This window comes from Meleagris gallopavo, chromosome 1, assembly GCF_905368555.1.
Source record: "Meleagris gallopavo chromosome 1, MGAL_WU_HG_1.1, whole genome shotgun sequence".
Classification (NCBI taxonomy): Eukaryota; Metazoa; Chordata; class Aves; order Galliformes; family Phasianidae; genus Meleagris; species Meleagris gallopavo.
The window spans coordinates 80,047,131-80,073,315 of NC_139404.1; the positions used below are offsets into that span (position 1 = coordinate 80,047,131).

The following is a 26,185-nucleotide window of genomic DNA, read 5'->3' on the forward strand; positions in this document are numbered from 1 at the left end:
TCACCAGAGGCTTAAGGAAAGCGACAGGCAAGGCTCTGAGCCAGCGTCTGGGGGTTTTGAAAATATGACAAGCAGGAGCCTTTTTTTTTTTCTTCTCATCAGCATGTTTTTCTGAGGCATGGATGCCATCAGTCATTCAGACTGTTTCTGAGCAGGACTATCCCCTCCTCCTGCCACAACAAGTTGAGAGGAGGACACTTGGGACACTCCACTCTACTTCCTATACCCCAGTCTTTCAACTGAGATGAATTTTGCAAGAGCACGGTCAAATAGCTGGAAGCACTGTGAGCAGCTTGCTACTGCTACAGGAGGCAGGAGTTTCAAAACTAATCCTGAGCTTGATGCTGCAGTCTGGCGTCGGTGAGGTGGAATTCACTTGAACAGAGGTGGCAGATGAGATTTAATTCAGACTGGGCAGATCCTTCCTGTTGAAGCTGCCTTTGTCAGATTCCCCTGCCTTGCTGAAAGCTCCCTCTGTCAGGCAGGGGGGTCAAGCCTTGGGAAACATTACTGTGCTGCTGTTGGGCTGTCATGATGTTATAATACAACGTAAACCATATAGTTCTGTGTGGTATGATGATGAAGTGGTACGAAGGGCAGCTGCCTGGGTCTGGCTAAGATGGGATGTGCAAACTCATCCTCTGGGGTAGGCTGAGAAGCCTTAATCATGTGGCTGCTAATCATGTTCTTCCAGAGAGTAGTGAGGTATGCATCTTCACAGGACAAACCAAACCCCAAAGATTTGCCAGAAAACTAGTATGCCCAAATCTGGTTTAAAACCCACATATAAACAACCCTCTTTTTTGGGAAGAAATTCACCTGGAAACAAGTTGGCATGATTACTGTTTAGATGGCTGAATATGGCATATCTCTTCCTCAAGGCTCTTGTATTGCAGAAGAACTAATGCCGATGCAGATTCCCTCATCTCTGTGTGGAAGAGCTGAGGTTCAATTTAAACAAGGATCTGTTTTTTACCACCAGGGGTTTTAAAGTGCTTCAGTGAGGTCTACACATCAAACTGAAGCAGCATTTTAATCAGGAAAGTGCAAAAGTAAAGGCTCTTTACCTATGCAAATCACAGTCCCTTGGTGTTACGGGCTCACTGGCAACATGGGGATGCAGGAAGATGTAGAGCTACAGGTATTTCTGCTTCCCCGTGGTGTGAATGAGGAGGGGAAGTTTGTTGGTGTGGTTTTTTTTTTTTTTTTTTTGAGAATTTCAGGGTTCAAGGAATACAAAAGATGCTTAAAAAACATCCCTTGCTCCTCCTAGTCCTGCCCCACGGCTAGCATCAGACTATCAAGCAGCAATCTGCCCAGTTTGAATTAAATCTCATGTGTGGCAATAATAACATCATAAAGCAGTGTATTTCCAGAGCTAAGTCAGTTTACAGTTCTCCACTAAAGCACATGAGGTGTGCTTGAAGTTCATCCTGTCCCGAAATGCTGTCCTTTTGTGTATCTTTTTGTAAAGACAGAAATGATTCTCAGTGATAAGTATAATAGAACTAGATAGGATACATCTCATGCCTATGGCTCTGCAGTTCATTATGGTATCTTCAATCAAGCAACTCAGTGACAAAGCTGTTTGTGGGACAATGTCCTTTCTCTGAAATATTTTGCATGTGCTGTGCAGTGTGTCTGAACCCATTGTGTACTAGCAATCAAACAAACAATTTCAGCTTCCTCCAAACCAACCGTGCTGCTTTTGGAAGTGCTGGAGGAAGCATAAAAAATTCCTTCCTGTTTGAAGGTCCTGAAGTGTTGGTCAGCAGGAGATCTGCTGCTGATAGACTCTTGTTCTTTGGCAATGAAAGAGATTATAAATTACCCCAACTGACCCACACTTTAGAAACATTACTTACATTCTTAAAAAAGAAGGGCAGATGAGGACAGTAAGATCTCAGGAAACTTTCAGAAATGCTGCTGCCAAACCCGCTCAGAGCTCCCAGCGTGATCCGTTGTTGCTGGGAACTCTTGCTCGAGCCCCTCTTTGTGCCCTGGACATGCTTTGGCATTGCTATTCACAGAGACAAATGGAGAAGGGCAGGGGAACGCGGCAGGCTTGGGAACACTAACTATTTACATGGGAACAGTGGCATTAGGATCAGGAAATCTAAGGCCACCACCCAATTGCTTTCCTAATAGCCGGCTTTGACAACAGATGCCTTTGTACTGCCATTGCCCCCAGAGGCATGGTGTCAGGAGTGTTAGCAGAGCAGTTTTTGAGCTACTGAATTGTTGTCACATTGTTGGCATAGGGACTGTGGTAGATTTTAGTGACAGGGCTGGTGCATCACCTCTCATCTGAATATGCTGACCATGCCAAATGCAGGCTCCGGGAGAGCACTGCCTATTCCCTCTGCTCAGGGAGGCACAGTGAGCTCACATGGGTTATCCTCAGATCGCTTAAACATAGCTGGGCAGGTGACATGTTGCCACTAACAGCTGGACATGAACTGCATGCACAGTGCAGACGTGGAGTTATCACCTAGATTCTCTGGACACTAACATTTCTGTGGCTTGTATTTGTCCCACCACTCACTTGGGATTATGTGCTGCTGGCAGCAGTTGGCAGCATGGGCATCGGGAATGGATCGGCGCTGCAGATAAGCTGCAGCAAATGCAGTGGCAGTGAGATACAGTGGTAATTGGAAAGGCTTATTGCTTTCCACTTTATTTCCATGTGGGAGGGCCAATCTCAGCTGCCACTGACAGCCATTCCATTTTGATTTTAACCAAATGAAAATGAATATTTTTCAATGGAGAATTTTCTTGACTGGGTTAACAGCCTCCTCCTACTTCTTTGCTCTCAGCACCAAATTGTTACCCATTAATCCCTTCATCCAATCATCAGAGCGATCCACAGTATCAGCTGGGTATTGCAGGGACCCTGCTTACAGTCTCTGGTTGTCCAAGTGGGCCTTGCACCCACAATTCCTGCTGCGCCAGAATTTCAGGCTGCCATTTCCAGCCCTACACATTTAGTGTTGGTTCAGGGCACCAAGAGGTGTGAGCTACTTCAGAAAACTGCCTTTGTGGTGATTCATCCATGTTTAGACATACGTTCTCTGACACTGCTAGCAAAGAAATGTGGATCTCCTGGCTTTCTGCTATACAGATCTGTTTTTTGCCTATACCATCTGGCTTTTTATCTCTACCACATATATAGTGAGTGTGACAGTGGTAGTCAAGAGGACAATGATTTCCTCAGTAGGGGCAGAAAGGAGAAAGAAAACAGGATCTAGCATGACTGTTTCAGGATGGAAAACGGGAGACTTGGGTTTGTCAGAGCAAAACTACAGCAGGGATCAAAGGCTGCTGCTGGTGGCCTGTCACCGATGACTGATTCTTGCTTTCTCTCACCTGCATCCCAAACTTCATATCTCATGGCCAATGCCTTCCCCTTTCTATATTCCCTTCACACGGCAGCACTCAGCCGGCAAGCGGAGCGGCAGAGAGCGAGCGTGAGAGCTGGCAGGGAGTCAATATATTTCAGTGTTTTATTACTACGGAGCTGAAGTAGCATTTAGTTGGTTAGGCTCAGCACAGAGTGAGCAGTCTAAAGTGACTCAGATATCGGGGACAACGATTAAAGGCACAACAAAAAATCCATGGATTAATTAGCAGGTCAATGGTGGTTGAGTAGTTATTGCTAAATTACAAGGTTTGCATGTACGAGAAGGGATTGATCACTGGATCTGCCAGCTTCTCTGGTTATGTGTTAGAGGTGGGGGTCAGTGAGGTGGATTCCCATTGCTGTGGGGGCTGGAAAAGGGGTCAAGAATGGTAGGGAATGGTGCTGCCCAGGGTTTACCTGCCCTTTGCATGAGCATGTGTGTTTTGTCTGTTTAGTGGAGGTTCAAAATGAGCAGATACCACCTGCTAGGCAGCTCTGCAAAGCCCATTGGGCTGCCAACAGGATGGAATGGGGTGCAGCCCCAGCGAGTGAAGTGGAGGATGTGATGGGCATCCTTATGGGTGGATGGATGGGGTCTCCTTTCAGCGCAAGGAGAAAAGAGCTGTTGGGAATGGAAGTTCCAAAAGTAGGGCTCAGACAAAATCTGAAAGGACATCAAGACACACTTGCCTCCACTCTTACTGTGGAATACTGGACAATTTTGTGGAGGAAAATGTGTATATATATCTATATATATATATATGCACACAAACATAGAAAGGTATATGCACACACACAGATTGCAGCTTCCATGTTGGGAAGAGACACGAAGATAGAATTGCAAACAGCTCCTTTCCAGCATGCTGGGAAACAGACACTCTTCCCTTAAAGGGCACAGGAGAGTTTGGAGAGGGACAAAGTCCTTCCCAGCGTGGAGCAGAAGGGAAAACACCATTTTTTCCCCCACCACCATGATCATTAGCAGTTCTGTAGCGATGACAGCTGGAATTGATCAGAAAGGAGAAAATACCCCCAAGGTCTCCACGTAAATGCAGAGCAGGCTGTCGGGGAGGGGGGAGGTGGAGGAAGGAAAAGAGAGAAAGGGAGAGGGATGCTGCCTAATGGATAGAGCACTGGGGGACTCCATGTGCTCTGTGTTGGGAGCTCACCAGATTGCTCTAATGTGCAGAATAATCAAGCCGTCAGAGCCCTCGTTCCAGCTCTGCTCGGAGGCAGGCAGCGCCGAGAACATTTTATCTCATTTCCAAATGACTTTTTATGCCCAGTAAAATGCTGTTTTCATATCAATTAATAATTCAGCTAATAACACAATTAAGGAATCCGCCTTTTGCTGGGAGCCATTTCAAGGAGACGGCAGGGGAGGGGCAGGCATAGCATCGGGAGGCTTCAGACTGATGCTTCGCTGCACTTGTGGGTCGCTACTCCTGCGCGGAGTTATCCGATAATTAAATGTGCGCGTTGGGGAAGCCAAGAGTTATGGGTCGTGTGTCTCTCCATGTGACAAAGGCACTGTGCATCTGTTGGCAAACACTTAACTTCTCTTTGAGCTTCAGTTTACCTCTGAAAAGTAAGGTTTGCGCTGCTTCCATGCCGTGTTCTGCAAAGGGAATGTGTTGCTAAATGTTCTGGTGCTGCTGTCATACAGGACAGATCTTCCTTACGAAAAGATATATGCCGTGTTAGGGCTTTGCAGAAACAAAATACCAGAGCTTAGTGGGTCATCTGAGATTTATTGTCTACCATGTACCAGCAGAAATCTTGGTACGTTCAGAGCCAGCTATTTTTATCTCGATTATGAGAGTCCAAGGGTGAGGCCTACTCTGTAGATTTCATATTGGCTAAGAATATGATTATTACTAATTTGAAACTGATGCAATTATACGGGTGCAAATCTTGATATGAGCAAAGCAATCTTTTTGTAAATGTGCCGTGAATATATATATAATCTATTTCTTTCTTTCTCCATACTTTGCAAGCCTGACTGCACCTCCTCTAGGGTATTCTGTGATAGCAGCTCTATTCCATTATAGTTCGAATTGTACAGTGCATGACGGTAGCCAAAGCTTGTGTAGGACATTTAACTGCTGCTCTTTGCTATCCAGAAGAGGTGCAACAGAACCATAGTAAATGGGACACACAATATCTGAACATGAAAATGTTGATTAGGCTTTGTTCAGAACCAAGCTTATCTTATCCTTTCTCAGGACCTGACCCTTGGTGTAGTTGCTTTCTCCCATCTTTGGCAGTTTGATTTACCTCTTGGAGGCAGGTTAACTTTTGGGAATAAATAAGCAATCTCTATTTAGTTATTTATTGCTTGCAAAGATTGAGTCCTGGTTGACTGATTGATGGTTCTGTCTCCAGTTCTATAAATCAGCACTTGAGAATGTATCACATGCTAGCCGCTCTCTGACTGAACGTGAAACTGGTCACAAAGGAAGATCTAGTACTGCTTTAGACCTGCTTAGCTTCCTCTCATCCTATCTAATATTCCCCTTATGTCCTCTCTCTGGCTTATTTAGGTGGGAGCTCTTTGCTGGACTGTCATTATATGTCTATGTTGTATTGCAGACAAAGGAACTCTGTCTTCATGACAGTCTTTAGATATAGGGATGTCAGGGATCTCAAGAGATCATCTGTTCCCTCCTTTAATCTCACAGCAGAACTTCCTTTACCTAATCCTAGATTACCAAAGCCTTTCATTGCAACCATAGTTCAGATAATAAATGTCAGTAATACAGCGTCAAGAGGCAATAATTCTCTTCTGTTTTTTTCTGATATTGCTGTTGCCTCATCAGTTTGTGCTTGTTTTGTTGTTTTGTTTTTTTGTTTGTTTGTTCTTGTAGTTGTTGGTGGTTGGTTGGTTGTTTTTTTGTTTGTTTGTTGTTTTTTGTCATTTGTTTGGTTTTTTGTGTTTGTTTTTTTAAGCAAAATTTGCATGAAATATGCCAGATAATGTCAGATTAGTTCACTTCTGAATCTATGGGAGTCAACAGTACAACTTCAGTCTCTTCCAAAGAGGGTGAAAGTATGATACCTTTGTGAAGAGCAGCTGTCAGCTGCAACAAGTTGGATTAGATCCAGATCCACAAATGGTCCATGACCCAATCCATCCTTTCCTTAGCAAGGGGAGTCTTTCCTTCTGCACTTCCTTTGGCTAAGGCTTTGAGATCTCTGTGCCCTGCTGTTCAGAATAATTTGTTCCCTCCCTGTGGTTAATGTTGTCATAGAGCCTGTCTTGCTCTTCTTTATTTATTTATTTTTTTTAACAGAACAAGATGTTGAGGAAAACACCTGCTCAATTTTGCTTTTCTTAATGAATAATCTGTAAAACATTAAATAGCATCGCAGACCATTGAATGCCAGGAGAGATAGTGGCCATGTGGTAAGAGTGCTAGCATAGATCATTCATGTCAGGAATCTCCTAACGAGGTGCCTGGATGTGGGAATCACCTGGGAAATAAAGACAACCAGCATCTGTACGTTTCAGGGAAAGACGCTAACTGTATTTTCTCTCTTTCTTGCATTCTTTTTCTAGGTAAGTGAAGCTTTGGTTTTCCTGTGCAATAACTGCTAGTTGACTGGCCCTTGATGAACTGAGAAACTGATGTTCCGTGGCTCAGAGTCAACAGTGAGGGTCGTTCAGTCTCAGATGTTCCTGGTTCTCCTGTTTGCTCGTGAGTTTTTGTCATAAAGACCTTTTGGAAAAGAATTTATTGCAGTTCTGTGATCCAGCAATTGGGATGGTTAACCTGCATTGCTTTGTACCCTGTCAGTAAGTTTTTACCTGCGTCAGGTGCTAATGGTATGCATACTGTTGTCCTGGGCTAATGGAATGTCATCTGTGATCAGAAGTCTACATAATCTTTTTTTCCTGCCCTCTTGCCCAAGCCAGTTTATAATGAAATCATTGAGCTCTGTCCCTGTTGTCTGTCTTTAGCTTGGATGTTAAGAGGGCAGTGCTCCTTCTGGAACAGGCATTTGTACAATTTCTACTTTGTGGTAACAGTATGAAGGCAACTGCTTAGTGCCATAGTGCAATTTACATGAGAACAACAGGCTCAAGCAAGTGTGCTCATATCTGCAAAGCTGATTCCCATTTCAGATGCCAAGTCCTTGTGGTGCGTGAGCTGCGTCTGCCAAAGTATCTTTGAAAGTATTTTTTATCACTCCTGTTCTGAAGTTCTGATGGCCACATTTGAAATCAAGATTTATGTCAGTATGGGCTTAGCGTACATGAAGGCTGTAGTTCATCCTTCCAATTTTCAAACATCTCACTGTTATGTCTGCACTGTACAGCTTGTAGTGTACTGAGCACAAAACTGGACACGGAATAGCATTTTCTGTGCGCTTGGCTCTCCAGATCAGTTTTAATACGAATGCTACATGATTTATAGTTGCTCTTCCTCTTACTTAGTACATCTACAGACATTAGGCAGTATGCCAAACTTTGGTCTGGAAGACCAGTGAATAACAAGCTTAGAAATGCAGCTATAAGGAATAAGGGATTCTTTTGGGTATGGAAAGTCCTAGTTATACAGAAACAAATAGCCGCCAGCTGCATAGGCACAGGTAACAAGAATTTTGCCATTGATTTCTGTCAGTCTGTGATATTAAGTTATCATGGATTGGTTCTATTCTTTTTCTTCAACTATGGGAGGAAACAGTATTGGACAGGTGCTATTCATATACATCATTTGTACGACGTGTACTTCTGCTCACAATTGTGGTATTGTGGTCCCGGTTATTTAGAGAAGTTGTCCAGATTACATGCCATACTGTAGTGGATTTAGCTAAGGAAGGAAGATCTGATAATGGTCGTAGATATGTCCTAAACAAGAGGTTCATAATAACCATGCTTGGGAAATATTGTATTTTTCTTGCTTAGCGGTTCTGCTGGGATATTCCTGCTGAGAGTGCAGAGAAATTATGTTGAATAACTGAGTTTCTGTTTTAAAAGGAGAAAATAAATGAGAAGAAAAAGAAAAAAAAAAAAAAAGAAAGTTTGTCTTTGTGGGCCAACTAGAATAGTAAATATTTGAGAAACTATATGGGAACTTGGTGAGTTTGATATACAGAGGTAAACCGTTCAACTAGGAAAAAAGGAAAGAGAATAAGGAACACAAGAGGAGAACAAATAGCATTCATATTTAGGACTGCACTGTTTGTGTAGCTTTAATATGGTTGTTGTGTCAAGCAAAGGTGGTTCTTTTGCTATTGCATTATCTGGGGCAGATATTACCTGGGGGACGAACTGTGAGGCTGTTCCCTGTGTCCTGCAGGCTGTGTGAGTGGAGGAAAACATCTTTCTATAGCACCTGTGTCACTGGCCTGTGCACAGTGAGTTTTTGAGCATGTCTTCATATCAGGAATTTTCACCTGGCTGCCTTATCTGAAGCAGTGTAGGGCTCTGTGGTCTAGGCTTGTCCCTTTTGGATTCAGATTACCTCAAAGAACTTTACTGCTAGCATAAAGCTTAAATTTCCCTCTGATGAGCTTCAGGATGCACATCACAAGAACAAATGTGAAAAAATGAAAGGCAGATAGTATAGTGTTTTAGCTGAGTTCAATAGGGTTTTCAGCACAGAAGATGACAGACCAAAACCTGGCATCTTTACCACTCTGACACTTTAATGTATTTAGATCCCCGTTGCACACTGCAGCCATGACAGACGATTGCAGGCCAAAGACACCCTGCGCAGCGACATCAGGCAGAAAAGCTGTGTAATTAGTTCAGCAGCTACAGAGCCGAGAGAATCATCTTCTCTCTGTGTCCAGATGCAGCGTGCAGGGAAGAAATCTTTTGCATTGGTTGCATAAGCAAAGCCTTGACGTCGCCACTGAGGAGAATGATTTCTGCTTTCCACTGGCCTAAAAAAAAAAAAAAAAAAAAAAAAAAAAAAAAGGAGAGAGAACTCATCCTTGTTCTACAGCTGGAAAAGGCAAAGCAAGATTTGGCATGCTTGGGACACATGGCTCATTGGAATCCAGATCTTCCTCCTGCATCTCCTCTTGCAGTGCAAAATGCATTTTCTCATTACAGGAGCATCTAAGACCCCACTCTTCTTGCTTGTCAGCTGTACCAACGTGCCTGTCTGCAGGTCTACATTGCTGAGCACATGCAATTCATGCAAGTAATCTGAATTTGCTATAGGGAATCTCCCTCCTTGCTCCCTTCTGCTTTGTTACTTTTTAGCCAGATCTCATTCATCGCAGTTGCACAAAGAACTGCTCTTGCATCCTGTGTGTAACTGATAGTAGAGAAAGGCTGTGATAGGATTGGCAGCATCTTATGCCAACTATGGCTTTAATTACTTGTTGCTTTTTTCATTTCCTTTTTTTTTTTCTTCTGTCATAGCTACTGCTATCCTGATACAATTGTATCGTTAGTTCAAAAAGACTAAAACATCATGAGGTTTTACAACCCTAAGTAGATATGGGGTTCCTTTTCATTGGTATCCTCTTCTCCAAAAATCTTGATGGTTACGAATTTATCTGAAATGCTTAATTGAGTCTCTTACTGACATGGCTCAGAGAGCTGATGCTTTTAAGAAAGCCATAAAGCTGTGGTGATATTGAATAAATCAGTCAAGCTGCCATTTGTTCAAACAGCATCCTTATATGGACACTGGGAAGCAAGGAAGAAGTCCTTGCCCAACCAGGATTACAAAAGAAATTGACGCATCATTTATGGCAGCCTTCTTATCATTATCATTAGAGCTAATGCCATCATCATTTTCCCCAGTGAAAGCAAGGCCTCTGGGGCTTCTCTGCTTCCTGACAGTGGAGACACCCATGTGCATATTAATACGCAGCTTTGCTTATGCTAATGGCTGCTATTTGTAACATTAATATTTTCTTCCACCATAAAAAAATAACAACAATAATAATAATGCTTTGTCGTGAGGATTTGAGCTCTAATGCGCTTTGCAGGAGTGGAAGGGGAAGAGAAAAGCTTCTGACCTAATTTTTGTATCCTTGAGGGAAAGACCAAATTTGCAGATGGCATAGGTGCTGAAACACTCACTCTCCTCAAAAGCAGTGTGAAGGTCAGTGGGGAAACTGGTCCACTTCATGCACAAAGCAAGCGACAGCATCATTAGAGCTGATCGCTGGAAATTCCTGCTCAAAGGTACTCCTGGCACTGAATCAGCAGCAGGGCAGAAGAGGGTGCAGTCAGCCATCAGGGCATACCTCCTGAGCTTCCACATCCTGCTGTGGTGTGTACTTCACTTTCTGGAGCAGATCTCTTCAGTACAGTGCAGAGGCTTTGATACTGCCCCAACCCTGCAGCATTCCATTGCCATCGTTTCTGTCACAGTGTCATCTCCATGCAGAAAGGAAAGTTGGACCCCAAGCCTTCTTCAGTCTTACTGTAGTTGCTGTAGTTATCGGAGCCACACAAAGTGATCCCACAATGGGAGGTGCTGTGCAATGGCAGATCAGGAAAACTGCTATATATTTTCTTACAGGGTTTGCAGTTTTCTAAGCTCTCCAATGTCTGGATTTGGATTGCTCAGATTACCTATTTTATTTCCAAGCTTCATTCTTTTCTGTGGCCTTTCCTCACTTCGCTTACAAGAAAGACGCAGAGTTCTTGGAACAGGTCCAGAGAACGGCCACTAAGATCATCAGAGGGCTGGAGCACTTTTCCTGTGAAGAAAGGTTGAAGGAACTGGGCTTGTTTATCGTGGAAAGAGAAGACTCTGAGGAGAGCTCATTGTGGCCTTCCAATATTTCAAGGGAACATATAAACAGGAGGGGGAACAGCTGTTTACGTGGGTGGATAGGGATAGGACAAGGGGGAATGGGTTTAAACTGAGACGGGAGGTTTAGGTTAGCGATTAGGAGGAAATTTTTCACTCAGGGGGTGGTGACACACTGGAACAGGTTGCCCAAGGAGGTTGTGGATGCCCCATTCCTGGAGGCATTCAAGGCCAGGCTGGATGTGGCTCCGGGCAGCCTGGTCTGGTGGTTGGTGACCCTGCACATAGCAGGGGGGTTGAAACTTGATGATTATTGTGGTCCTTTGAATGACCCAGGTCATTCAGTGATTCTATGATTCTAAGTTCAAATGATGAAGACAGCAGAGAGAAAACAAGAAAAAGAGTTGAAGCATCATCAAGTTTGCTCCCCAAGTCTGAAATGCCATTGGACTGTTCTGTAATGAATCATAGGATTATAGAATCACAGAATCACAAGGTTGGAAACGACCTACAAGATCATCAAGTACAACCATCCTCCCATCACCACTGCTACCACAAACACTAACCCATATCTCATAGCTCCTCATCCAGGTGCCTCTTGAGCACTGCCAGGGACGGCGACTCCACCACCTCCCCTGGCAGGCCATTCCAGTGCCTGACCGCTCTATTGCCCCACTAATGTGGGGGCAATGCCTTCCTGCTCTGCAGCGCAGGTGCTGAATTGTTGGTGTTTGGTTTTATGTAAGTAAATAAAGAAAAATTTAAAAGATTTTTGCAGGATGGAGGAGTCAGAACCTTTAAAAATGTCTGTAATTAGCTACTTTGGGAGCAAATAACGATATTTAGTGGGCCCCTTGGTGATAATCTTAGTAGCTTTTCCTGATACCTGTCAAATACTGAACATTGTACTGAACTTAATTTTAATTAACAACTCTTTAAAGAAAATGTCAGTGATATGGCAGTACCTGTACTTTATTTGGGAGTAGGGGGGTCACTGTGTTTCTTGTTGCAAAAAGAAAGACAGGAAAATTATGTTTTTCTGGATGAAACTGCGTGACTTAAACAAGGATCTGTCTTCTCTTACATCTCTTCTGTTTTAAACTATCTAGAGCCCCTCTTTCTGCATCAAGGGCTTATGGTGGTTGTTACCATTTTATTTTATGATATGAAGGGAAGGAGGGAGGAAAAGATCACACCATCCATACGTTACAGGATTTGATCAAAGGAGAAGAAAACAATAAGAAAAACATCTCTAAGATTACTTCTCTTTCAGAGCTGATGTTCAGAGATGTCCTTTCTCAGTAGTATCAGGTTCTCTGACTGTCTCAAAGCAAGAAACTGACTTCAAACTGCCATGTAACTCAGAAATGAATGACACCATCCTCCCTAATGTATAATCAGCACAAACAATTCTCAAATACCTGCATTTGTTCCTTGCATGAAGGTTCAAGATATTTGAAGGTTACTTCAAGTTTCATACTTTTCAGTAAATACACAGGGGTTAATGAGATTCTTTTTTTAAAATGAGCTGAAAATTTCTTGAAGGTTCATAGGAGTTCAACCCATATATCACAACTTGAGTGACTTGTGTCACAACCATGAGATCTAGGAATACTTCAGAAACAAGGAAATTATGCATGCAACTTAAAATAAAATAGAAATGACACCTACTCCAGTTCAAATAACGCTAAATCTAAAACCAGCTGCAAACACTCTACTCTAGTGTTTCTGATTCTCCTGTATCACAGCCTTTACTGCACAAAAACTTGTGAATGAAACTTAGAGGAGGTTGAACATGGCTTTGATTTTTGGAACTCCTTGTACATTATTTCAGAAATATAATACTGAGCCCATTGAAGCCTTACTGTTTTTGAGAAGGTAGCAAATTGCCTTCAATAGAGAAGTGAAATTCCAAGTGAGAGCAAAAGTCATAACTAGTAAAGAATTAGGTATTCGACAGTCTTTCAGGACCAATTAGTTGAAGGTGTCATTGGCAGCATAAGCAACAACTGTTTGACAGGATGCTTTTGGAAAAGAAAAGTTTCAGCTTTTCTTTACTGAGATCTTTCTGCAGTAAATTCTTCTGTTTATAATCTTTGTGTAAACTTGTTGTTGCTTTGTTGATTCTACTGTAGTTGCTTTGGTTTTTAATGATGTGATGTAATAAGAAAAGTCATCTCCCAAGGTTCTCAATCAGATAGTTCCCCTATAAATAAAGGTCAGTAATGGCTGTGGTAGAAACACATCAAGAATTATTCAAGTGTTATTTAAAATAGGCTCTGAGGTGTAGGAACCTTAAAAGAAAACGTGTTCTTATGGCAGGGAACACAGGACTCAATCTGCCATGTGTCTGCATGTGCATGTGCAGACATCTCCGTGTCCAAATTTGGTCAGCAAAATCATTTGGTTTTGCTGCGCAGCTCTGCCTCAAATAGATGGAGATATTAGGTTCATTTGTACATTCTCTGTGTCTGCATTGGCAGGATTCCTCAAATACCTGTGGAGAGGCACAAGGTATTTGTCAAGTGCAGTGGCATAAAAGAGATGTCATGGAAAATGATAGCACTGGCAGTGCAGCACTGAGGAAGGCAGTAAGACTTTATGGATTCTCTGGTACCCGTGAGTAACACGCATTGATGTTTCCTCTCTAGGCTACTGGGTGCTTTTAGGGTGCAAAGAAAAATGGTACTAAAGGGAATACCTTGGTTCACTGGCTGTAGAACTCACTCAAAATGCACAGGTAATAAAGCAGCATTGTCACTTGTGTCAAAAGATGGTGCAAAATGCTTGCGGGAGAGGCCAGTATGGTTGCAGGGGCACCAGTGGCAAAGATAAAGTACTAGGTAAGGGAGGAGGTTAATACTTTGTGTGCATTTGTCCTTGTAAATGTTCCTGCTCTTTGTTAGAAAGCAGGGGATATCCTCCTGCTGGTTGTTTGGTCCCTAAGCTTTGCAGGGTCTGAGCTGAGTGTAGCATCTGCCCTTAAATGCAGCCTAGGCTCTTGCATAGTAATGAAGTATTCAACTAAGTCATAACAAAAGTCATTCATAGCAACTGAGATGGCTTGTCGCACGTGATGTGTTTGCATGTGTACCTAAGCTCAAATCACATTCTTCCTTAAGGAGCTCAGAGGAAGTCTCTGTTCCCAGGTTGCTTCTCCCGATTGATTTCTCCTTGGCTTGGTGCAGTAAACACGTGATACAAAGCTTGGCAGAGACTGCTTGCTTTTATTTGTGCATCAGGAATGCCTAGGATAGGTGAGATTCCCAGTGTAGTCTCTTGGTTCAAAGAGTGCTTGGTTTAGCTCTCTGTCTCTCAGCCACACACGTCATCTCTGCATCTGTTGCCCCCTCATGACATGAACTCCCAGACTGGAGCTCATTTGACACTAAGGTTAATTTTCTTTAGCCACTGACAGACTGATTTAAGTGTCAGCTTGTTACAATGGCATTCTAATTAAAGCCCCACGATAGCCTTTGACCCCAAAAAATGACTTGGGAGAGAAGAAGCAAATAGTGTGATAAGCTTTGATACTGGCACATGGGAGGAAATATATCCTGCCTGACGCTTGTGGGTGTCAACTCCAGTTTTATCAGATTGTCCTCTGGAAAGGACTGATTATTAGTATTTATCTCTCTGAGAAAAATCCAGCAGCACGGATTTCTTTTGCTTCAAAGGAAGTTGTACCTTTTTGCTGGGAATAGATTTAGTCCTCTGCCTTCATTTTCAAGGTGTATTTTGTGTAGTTTCTCTTCCAGAAGAGTTGATCACTAGTATGTGGAAGGTCAAACCTTTACTAGAATGTAGGAGCCTTTGCAAGCACAATTACTGATCTCTCTTTTTTAGGCTATGGCTGGGGAAAAAGGAGATTCGGTTAAAGCAAGGTTTTTGTTTGTTTGGTTGGTTTTTGTTGTTTTTTTTGTTTGTTTGTTTTGTTTTTGTTTTGTTTTGTTTGTTTGTTTGTTTTTGTAGTGCATTTGTGTCTGCATCTACATGCTAGAAAAATTATTTATTTTGTTTCTGGCATGATACAGCCTTTGGAAAAAAAAAATGGGACAGCCCTCCTATGTCTAAACATGTAAGTCTTGCATGGTGTCAGGACTGTCTGCTGTTCAAAGCAGATCCTTTCAGCAAAGCTGTTACAAAAACGCACAAACTCAACGCATCCTAGCTAGGAGTACTCACTTCCAAATGACTTAGTCTCATTCTTCTTCTGCACCTTGATTCATGCCATTCCCTTCCTATCCTATCAGGGCTCCTTGCTTTCTATTTTCCTGTTTCCTTCCCTCTCCTGTCCTTTAATAGCTTTGACCCTCTCTCACTTCAGTGGCTGCGTCCTTAAAATTTACAGAGGATAAAATATCCTCTTGTCTAACTTTGGCTCCAGCTTTCTGACATTGCAGTGGAAAAGAAGAAAAGAAAAATGACTGACAAACAGAAACTTTGCAAGTGTGGTGGATCAGACTTTTCCTTGCTAGATCTTTGCAGCTTGACATGCCTCAGTTGCTTGATTTAGTAAGTCAGACATTGATGCTCTTAGCACATGTGGTGAATAGTAGTCTCTTTTGCAGTGAGTTTTCCTTCCCACATTTCACTCAATTACTGACTGTGTAGGCTGTATATGTGAGCACAAAACAAGGGACTCTGAGCCTGAAGGCATCAGTTAGTGGGCAAGCCAACGTGGGAGGATAAGACTAGGATGGGGAAGTGCTAGGTCTGCAGCAACAAAATGATGAAATCATAGTATTTTATTATTGACAGTAAAGGAGCCTGGAGGATGTGATCCACTTGAATTGAAAAGCACTGGCAATCAAATAGTATCCTTTTCCTTTACTGACCATACCTGGTACATCTGAGAACGTACCTTGGTACAGTGAATCTGTGGATGGAACCCTGCAAAACTCACATAAGAATCCTCTTGTTTCTTTGATGAATATGGAGAGGTAGGTTTGCCCTCCATTGAAAAAGTGGAGAAACAAAGCAGAGAGTAAAGGTTTATGGTAAAGGTGTCATATCAACACAGTGTCAGAATGTGCTAGAACTTGACTGTTGTATTTCAAACTTGATCCAAAGTTCACTGAAATCATTTAATCTTTGCTAAGAGTCAGACTGGGTTGATTTTATTTATTTATTTATTTATTTATTTATTTATTTATTTATTTATTTATTACATATGGGTAAATACCAGTTAATTGAAACAGAAACCTTAGGTGGAATTGTTTTCATTTCATAGAATCATAGAATGGCTTGGGTTGGAAGGGAATATCCCCTCCCCTGCATGCGTACATGCATTCAGGCATATGCTCATTGCTATCTCTATCATCTTTAAATTAGAGTAAAATACTTGGTTGCAGAGACTTTCAGCAAGAAGCGTGGGCCCTAAGGGGGTTTATTTTCATACAAATGTATTATGCAAAAGGTTGATCTGATCACAGACAATTTGAACTATCTTTGCAACCCCAGGAAAATTCCTTTCAGAAATGTAAATGATGTGACACTCCAAAGAACAAAACAAAACCAAACAAAAAAATGAAAAGGAAAGAAGAAAAAAAAGTTGGAGTGCGTACTGATGGAGATTACGGGCATTTTCAGAGACACTGGGTGCAGGACACAAGCTCTCACAGCTCTTTCACCTGCCCCCTTCCTCCTCTCAAAGCATAACCTTCCCATACAACAGCAAACTGTTGCAAGGTGCTGGAGGGAGAGAGTGTTGCATTAAATACAGTTTGAGATTACAATAAATGTTTCTATGGCAACAAGAAAATGCCCTCCATGGCTTTTATTTATTTATTTATTTATTTGAGCAAATAGGCATGAAGTGAAGGTTTGTAAACAGAAGGCAGTGGACAAGATGTGAGCAGAGGGCTTTCTAGCACCCTGCGTATGGTGCTGGCTCACTTGGGCATACATTTCTTCTGGTGTGTTGGGCATCTTCAGCCTTGTTTCAGTCAGTTCCAGCTCTGATTTTGGACTTTGCTGGAATAGGAAGGAAAGCAAGAAGGGAAGTTTTGTGCTTTTCCAGGTCCTTCGTTACTGATCTACTCAACAGTGCCAGAGGCCCAAAATAGCCTGTCCTTCCACAAGGGAGTGAGCAAAGCTTGTTTTTCAGTGGGATTCCCCTATCCTGCCCCATTGGAGTAGCCCACTCCTGACCCTGAAGAGATCTCTCTGGTAGAAGTAATAAGTGTAATGAGGGCAAGTTAATCCCTGCTTTCATAGAATATTAATCTTCCATTCACAAGAATTCACTGGGCAGAAAGATGCACTGTAACTGAAACCTCTTTGGCTTCTTCTTGCCAGCAGTGCATGGAGAGGCCCATCTATTATTAAAAACTCTATTAGTTGTGGTAAGATTGTACCACTCCCTCTCACTGTAGTTTCTAAGTATTGTCTAATTGGTTTTTATGACTATGCCATCCCTGGGAGCATGTGGAGCTGAAATGCACATTTGCTCAAACATTTGTGTTCCCTCATCCTTGTTGGGGATGCTTTTAGACCATTTAAGGTTTTGTCAGCAGGATAAAAAAGAAAGCGAGAGAGGAAAAAAAAAACAAAGAACTGAGGGGAGGCATTCCCCAGGCTGGAGACAAGTAGGCAGGCCCAAGAGGCTCAGTTTGGCTGATCCCCACAAGTCCTCCAGTGATCTTACCCCTAAAGGTACACGTTTTGTGTCCCCTAGTGAGTACAGCTGGCTTGAAATGCAGCTGGTGTTTGCAGCTGGTATTGTGAACCTAGGGGCCCTCTCTGCTGAGCTCTCCATAAATGTACAGGCACTCAGAGCAGAGTCTGCTTACCCAGGAGAGGAGCTGGGAGCGGAGCTCAGTGAGGACAGGACAGACTGTGCCTATAAGGCACAAGATATGACCAGATTATCATGATGATTTACATGAGATTGGTCCCATCTATTGCCTTCTCCCTCTGTTTTTTGCCATACTTTTCCTCTGTTTCTCCACCTTCGGCCTTTCCCCTAAATATCCCTTAAGACCTAATACAATCCCCTGCATTCCACAGTACTGTACGCCTTAAGCAGTACTCCTTTGATCCGTAAGATGACCCAGATATCCTCATTGGTTGACTCATTATCATGATGTTGCCAGGATGTGGAGACAGTGTTGGGGCAGGGATTTCTCTGACCAGGTTATTTGGGGTTTTGGTTTGAGCTGATGAGCCTTCTCTGTGCTGATAGTTCTTTTGCAATGGGTTTCGGAGTAGTGGGGTGGGAAGTTATTCAGACTTCCCTCTTGATAGCATCCACAATCCTTTGTGTCATGCAGATGAGATTTTTAACTTATCACATAAACCACACGTGCTGCAAGTACCCAAAGGAATAACCATCTTACCCTGTGTCATGCACATCTCCAGGAGTAGTAGCCTCTCACTGCCTCGTGCTCTGCTACAGTCAGCATGTACAAAGCTCCAGCTGGATGTGTGAGGTTTGCATGTGGAGAAGTTCTGGCCCTCTGACTAATGGTATTTTGGTGATGGGATGCCACATGGCCTCAAAGTGCTGGGAGAGGTCAGTGAGATTTCCATGTTACTCCCATGCAGTATAGGCACATCTCGTTTAGAAATGAGTGGATGGCAAGGAACCAAGTCCAGTGAGGCATTTCTGAAAGAAAAAAAACACCACTAATACCCTCAACAAATCTTTCTGTCCCTTTGATTTCCTAAGTATTTTACACATTTTGGGCCCAAAGACCTTAGCAGGAGGTACAGATAAGACTTCTTGTGAAGTGTGATGTGACTGCCTTCTACATGTGAGCTGTCCAACCAGGAAAGTGGAACAGCTTGATACATATGCTCTGCATGGGCATTAAACAAGCTGTAACGCAGCATCACTGCTTGCTCAATTCAGACTGGGACATTCTAGTTTTTGTGGTCACTGATCAAATGAAATTGTTTGTTACGGCCGGGTAGTTTGGTGTGTGGTCTTGATTTCATTCATTCATTTCCCAGGCGCTGCTGCCGCGCACCAAGCTGAACAGTTTAGATAGGGCTATCAGTTGTTTGAGCAGGGCAGCTTGAATCTGTGTTTTGATAGTTTTACAGTGCCCTGAAACAGGCACTCATGCCACTGGTACGTGCTAATGAGAGCAAAAGAGTGTTTTGCAGGGATTAACACCCAGCGAGATATTCATGGTCTCCCCCGTGTTACACAAAGCCTACCCCCTCCTTGCTTTGTGCAGGCTGGCAGGGCACACTCACACCAGGAGCTCTGGCAGGTTTTCTATGATGCTTTTTTCCCTCTCTTCATGCAGTCTCCTGCTGAATGTACTGGATAAACAGGTTTTTCTCTTTCCTTCCTGGAAGAGACGATTTCAGATTGCTCCACTCTGCCTGTCAGTGTTTCACGTTAGTGTGCAGAGAATGTTATTCTTTGAGCAGTGCCCGTTGTTCTAATGGGATCCATTTAAAGCAAACTCTACGGTAATTTCATTTTCCTTAGAGAGAGGGGGGAAAGTACTTTCTACTTGGGGCTATATCCATGCTACTCACTTTACATCTCTCTAGCAGGATCTGCAGCACACTGATTTCTCTCCAAGATCACTGAAAAATGCTGAGAGCTGAGGGGCCCTGGAGGAGCGTTTGCAGATGTGCTGCTGCTCTGCACCACTTCCCACAGCCAAAGCCCCATCTCCTATCCCTGGAGCAGCCTCAGCCGGGGCTCTCCCTCCTGTTTGTTGTTTGGTCTGTGATAGCTAGACCATGCAATCTGCAGCAGGCTGCACCTTGCATTCAGTTGAAAACCACCCGGTGCAGAAGCTTCTGAGCCATTTTCTTTAATGTGCATGATGCCTACTATGGTTTGGGGTTTGTAGTTTTTGGTTCCAGCACTGGTATTTATTGACTGAAATCACCTGGGAGCCTCCCACACCAGCGAGTGTCCCCTTCTCTGTCTAATGTTGGTGCATCTGTAGTGCCTGAGATGCCCTGTAACTCTGGGCAGAAATTCAGTGAGGAACTGCTGAGCAGGGCTTTTTCCCAAGGGCCCCGCAGCACTGTAAATCAGTTTCCCTGTAGCCCTCTGTGCATTAGCCTTCAGGGGATGCAGAGAAACTTGTCTGCTGGCTGGGCCACCAAGGGCTGGCTGAGATGTATGGGCGGCCAAAGGAGGGAGTTGTTTTTCTGTCTGAACCACTTGCTATTTTCCTGTTGTGTGGGTTGGGATGTGTTGCTGGATTTGCTTTTGGTTTGATGTATTGTTGTTTGTTGAATGGCTCAGGGGTTTGTATATAACATTGAAATGACTGGGACCCATGAGGGGTGCTTTTTTATCTTGGCATTTAAAAAGAAATCAAAATAGATGAGATGTTTTTCGCATAATTAAAGATCACACCTAAATCAAATGCTCTAGACCTCAGTCTCCTCCTATTTCCCCACTTCCCACTCGTCTCCCCCTCCTACACACATACAAAGTTCAGCTGTTTGGGAATGCAGCTGAGAATTTCCTACTGTCTAGAAAGCACGAACTAAACCTCTTTTCCTCCCTTTTTCAAAGAAAAAACAACACCAATAACATGCAGCATATTCATGGTTCTCGTGTCAGTGCTGTAGCTGGCACTCCTCTCTAGTTTCAGTGTAGGTTATTTCTGAATTACCCTAAACAGACCATTCCCCCACTCGGAGGTCAAGGTGAGTGCAATGATAGCCAAGTCCCCTTGTTGGCAGCTCTCTGTGGGGAGTGATATTAACCTGCACGCCTCTCCCGCTCCTACTCCCTACAGCCTGTTATTAAACAAGGACAAGTGGGTAGCTTGTCTGTGTCTGTGTATGAGAGCACGACTCTGTCACCTGATGCATACAGATGGCTTATTAACCAATTAATTCATAGGACTAAATTGGTTAAATCAAACTAAATGACACCCAATTGCTGTACAAGGGTAGAAATGGATTGGAATAAGTGTTTCTTAAATGCCAGCCTCGTTGCGCAAAGGAATGAGTGGTGAAGGGAGGAGGGGAGCTCGTGGGGGAGCAGGGAAGGCAGCAGACGCTGGCAGCAGCACAGACAGAGCCATTCAGGGCATCATGTCTTAGGGAAGGAAGCATCTCGTGAGCCTGTGGCTGATTGTGCTGCCAAGAAATCAGATCTCTCTTTTTGCTGATGACATTTTAGGGCTAGGAATTCCTCCTGAGAGAGTCTTCCAGTTCCTTCCTTCAGTCTTCTGTGGGCAAGAAGAGGAGGCTGCTTGGGTCCCAGAGTTCAGTTGAAGCATGAACAGCCATTATTGTTAGTTTGTCTCAGGAGTGAGGGTTTGAATTTCAGAAGTGCAATCTAGTTCTAAAGCATCTAAAGTCTCTGGGAGCAGCTGATGTTCCTGGAAGCTCAGGTTTTTAGTCCTCCTTTAACTAGGCCCCAAGGACCAGGTGAAAAAGCTACATACAACTGCTTTCTTGTAGAGTATGGCTTCAGAGGAAACAATTATATATTTTATATATATATAATATATAATATTATATATTATATATTTTAAGTCTTAGGACTAAAAATATAGGTCTTAGGACCTGTGCTAGGAAAAGCACAGATGATGTCATGTGTGCATCCATTTTCTGGAGGATAACCCCACTGTCTACCTTACCTGCAGCAAGATCATCAATTGCTTAGGGACGCTCCTCTGTAATGTTTCCCATAGTGGCATTATCTGTATGTGTGTATTACAGAAGACTTTTCTCCATAGGACAGCACTCCTTTTTTCCACACCAAATGCTAACCTTTTGCTCTGAGTTGTGATATAGATGATGAACTTGATAGGATTGACTGAATGACTGGAAGAGGGAGGTATTTCCCCTGATCCCAGTTCAATTTAACAACTACTGAGATACATAAGAGTCATAACCCAATTTGGAATAGGGGAGGGAGTACAAAAGCAAAAATACAAAAAGCAGAGTTGTGCATCAGAAACTACTCAGTGGAGTTTTATCTTACAGTTTGAATGTTTTGCCTGCCTCGAGGCTAGATCTTATATCAGCATATCAAAGCTATGGTTGCTTGTACCACTGTTTTACTGGAGCTGATAATCAGAGGGAGGTCTTCTAGTTGCTTCCTTTGGCCAGAGCTTCATCTTGATAGTCATGACTAAAGGGGAACATGTGTGGCTTGTGTTAAATTGCAGAAGGGAGCTGTTCCATAAGGGAATATGGGAAATGTTGAGGTACAAGTCCTACATACGGTGGGTGCATGCAGCATAGTTTATGAAGTTTATGGCCTTGTTCAGCATGGCCCAGGGCTGACTCTTCATTGATCATCCACCTTGTGGTCTCTTGGTGAATGCCATATCCCTGGATAGCATTTGAAATCTGTATCCCTGTGCCTGATGGCACAAAACACAGTCGCACAGCCCTGGATCAAGCTCTGCATAAGGATGGAGGTGACAGCCAGTGAATCGTAGACTTGTAGAATGACTTGGGTTGCAAGGAACCTTAGAGAATGTCTGGATCCAATCCCCTGCCATGGGCAGGGCTGCCACCCACCAGATCTGGCTGCCCAGGGTCCCATCCAACCTAGTCTTGAATGGCTCCAGGGTTGGGGCTTCCACTGCTTCTATAGGAACGGTTCCAGCGTTTCACTGCCCTCTGAGTAAATAATTTCCTCCTAATATCCAACCTAAATCTCCCCTCTTTTGGTTTAAAACTATTCAGCCTTGTTCTATCGCTATCAGATCATGTAAGAAGTCAGTCTCCCTCCTGTTTAAAAGCGCTCCCCAAGTACTGAAATGCTCTCCCATAGCCTTTTTTTTTTCTCCAAGCTGAGCAAGCCTAGCTCCCTCAGTCTTCCTTCATAGGAGGGGTACTCCAGTCCTTTGATAACATTCATGGCTCTCCTCTGGACCCACTCCAACAGCTCCACATCTTTCTTGGTGTTGGGGGTCCCAGGCCTGGACACAGTTCTTCAGATTGACAATCCCCTCCTTTGCCCTGTTGGTCACCCCTCTTTTAATACAGCCCAGAGTATGATTGACCTTCCAGGCTGGCAAGCACACACTGCTGGCTCATGTCCAGCATTTCATCCATGAGGATGCCCAACTCTTTCTCTGCAGGGCTGCTCTCAATGAGTTCTTCTTCTTATCTTTACACGTATCTGGGATTGCCCCAACATGTTGCACGTGGCCTTGTTGAATCACATTAGGTTCACATAAATCCACTTTTCAAGCTTATCAAGGTCCTTTTGGATGGCATCCATTCCTTCTGTTTATTAACTGCACCGCTCAGCTTGGTGTCAACAGCAAACTTGCTGGGGGTGCACTTGATTCCACTATTCAGGAGCAGTGCTTACTTCTGGGATGGGAGTATTCACTTCCTTGGGATGGGCCAAGTGCCCGAAGTTAGCTCTGGGTTGGTTAGTGCTGTCTGTGTGCAGCTGTGTGCTCTGTGTGACTCAGGAACTCTGTGATATGGTGAAGGGCACTCTGCTGCAAAACCCAGCAATTTGTAGAAGAAAGGGAGGAAACTGTTATTGTGAAGCTGGAGTGAGTGATATGTTTTAGTGGTCAACTGGAGAGAAGAATAAAAACATACCTTAGTACAACCTACAAGATCACACTCACAGCACAAACCTGATGCCAACATGTACAAGGAAACAAAATCTCGCAACCTAGAATGCATGCACATGCATGCATTCATGTAATTCTGCTTGTATGTCATTAACATACATAGGCGTAAATTGAAACATCTGTGCACATGGAGTACAACCCATTAAAAACAAAACCTGTGCATACACAAAACTGCCAAGAGTATATTCACCAGCACCCTGGTACTAGCTGTGGATAACCGCCGAACAAACACATGCTTGACTATTATGTCAGCGTTAAAATTGCTCTTCTTCAGTTCCTGCAGCAAGATAAAGTCTCCAAAGCCCGTCATGCTGCGGCATCTTTTTCAAGGCTGCAGTATACGGAGTGTGTATAAAATATTGAATCATTTAGAGCTTTTCATCTTTGCTTTATTTATTTATTTATTTTTTTAAAGGAAAGAAAAATAGGATTTACACTTTGTCCACTGACAGAGCGAATGTTTTATGTGCTGGAGCCATGACCACTGCTCTACAGCATTTTATGCATATATTCTTTTATGTTTCTTTGTTTTTTACAGTCATGCTACCAAAAAGGGTCAAATCAGCCTTTTGGAAGGGTAATTTATTATTCGTAGATCAAATTGCACTCCAAGAGTTGTAAGACCAACTTTGCCCACTTCTCAGTAACATCTGTTCTGGAAAGATCCCTCGCTTTCCTTTGGCCCTAGTAGCTTTTGGTGTCTGAAACTATCACTGACACCAGAGGTGGAGTGGAAAGGTATATGTTGTTCCTACACATTGAGAAATAGTCTGACACCCACCACACATTTATTTTGGATAACAAAGACCTTTTAAGCTAGTGAGGCACTCACAGGCAAGCTGGTTCTCTAAAGACTTCTTCACTGGATCTCAGTTTTCTTTCCTTCAGCTTCTTGATGTACCTGTCTCCTGGAGGCTCTGATCATACTCTGTAGTTAATTGGCTGAACGTATTGCTTCACAGTCTGTGTGTTGTACCAGTCTGTTTTAGTTAGTAGCACAGGAACATCACTTTTCCATATATCAGGAGAAGCTAGAAAGGCTAATTTTTTAGTATGATCAAAAATTTTGGGAACAGATAAGCCACTCCAATCCTCTGAGCTGTTTTATTCCTCATCATTTACAATTATCTGGACTGTCTCTTGAAGTCTGAAGAAGGAGCAGGATGATCTTGTCTGAGTTTTTGTTTTTACCTTTCATTTGAACAGATCAGATAGTTCAGAGTCCTTTCATGGGCACCGAGAACTTTTTTATTGTTTCTGTGGTCAGGAACAGAACCACTCTAGACACAAAGCAACAGCCCAAGGTAATAAGAGAAGAGAAAATTTTAATTAAAAAGAAGGAAGGAAGAGAAAAGAATTCTATTTTATTGCAAAAATGGAAGGGCTGAGGAGGCCGTTGCTGTTTGTCAGTGTAGTTAGGACTGTTATTGCCAGCCTGAGAGAAACCTCAAAAGATTTTGAAGTTCAGATAAGGAACCAAAAGTTCTCACAATTCTCTGAATCTTATGACGATTCCCTTCAGAGAATCATAAGATAATCCTAACATCTTTGGCCTATGCTTCTCATATCACATGCAGAGATGTAGCTTAGACACCTGTACAGTTGCTGTCCCTGAAGCAATTCTCCAGTTGCATCAATGTGTGCAAGTTGGCAGCACTCACGTGTAAAGAAATGTGTGTCAAGTTTAGAGGCAGATATGTCAACCTATACTTTGCCTTTGCTGTTAGGATGTGTATAATAAATCTTTTTTAGGTTGCCTTGCCTGCAGGTTGAGTGGGACTAGGCAGGTGGAGTGGAGTCCAAGCAAGCATGAGGAAGTTTATCTAATATGTGAAATTCTGCAGGTACCTTGATAATCTCCTTCTTTCCCCTAAGGAAACAAGGGGAAAATCTTTTGGGGCAGTCATATCATGTTTCAGCTCTACAGAGAAGTGCCCCTACATCTCCTTGGAAAGCTGGGAAGGAAAAGGAAGGAGTTGGAGAACCAGGGGATTGCAGCATAAGTAAAATCAAGGTCCAGTTGACCAGTCACCTCCTGCTGGTCTTTTCTGAATTGTCATTCCCCTAGAAGTGCATCCCCTGAGATAACAAAGAGCACCTGAAGTGCATCAGCAAGACCGGATCTCTTGGGCCAGGAGCATTCTGTAATTCCTGAATTGTTTTGATGCAAAATGACAAGGAGATTAAAAAAAAAAAAAAATCCCTCTTACTGGCTTATTTTTTCTTCCCCCTTTTCTGTCCTTGTTTTTGAAAGATCTAGGATGACTCAGGTGTAAAATAATGTCCAAACAATGAAAAGTACATTCAGAATGAATGTATGTCCAAATGTTCATCCTCTTGCTTTGAGTATTTATTTTCTTGCTTTTCTTGTCACTTCTCTGTGACCTTTAGCAAACTAGATGTTTTGGCATTAAACACAGAAGTTTGCTGTAAAATGGAGGGGCAGGGAAGCAATTCTTTTATGCTAACCAACATATTTTAGCCTGAAAATATATTTCAGCAGGTTTTCA

At 43.0% G+C, this 26,185-nt stretch overlaps 1 protein-coding gene across 1 annotated transcript in view; it reads left to right on the plus strand.

Moving 5' to 3' along the window:
* The window catches only part of LSAMP (limbic system associated membrane protein), a 977,871-nt gene that overhangs the window by 119,917 nt on the left and 831,769 nt on the right, over positions 1-26,185 (plus strand). The window lies entirely within an intron of this gene.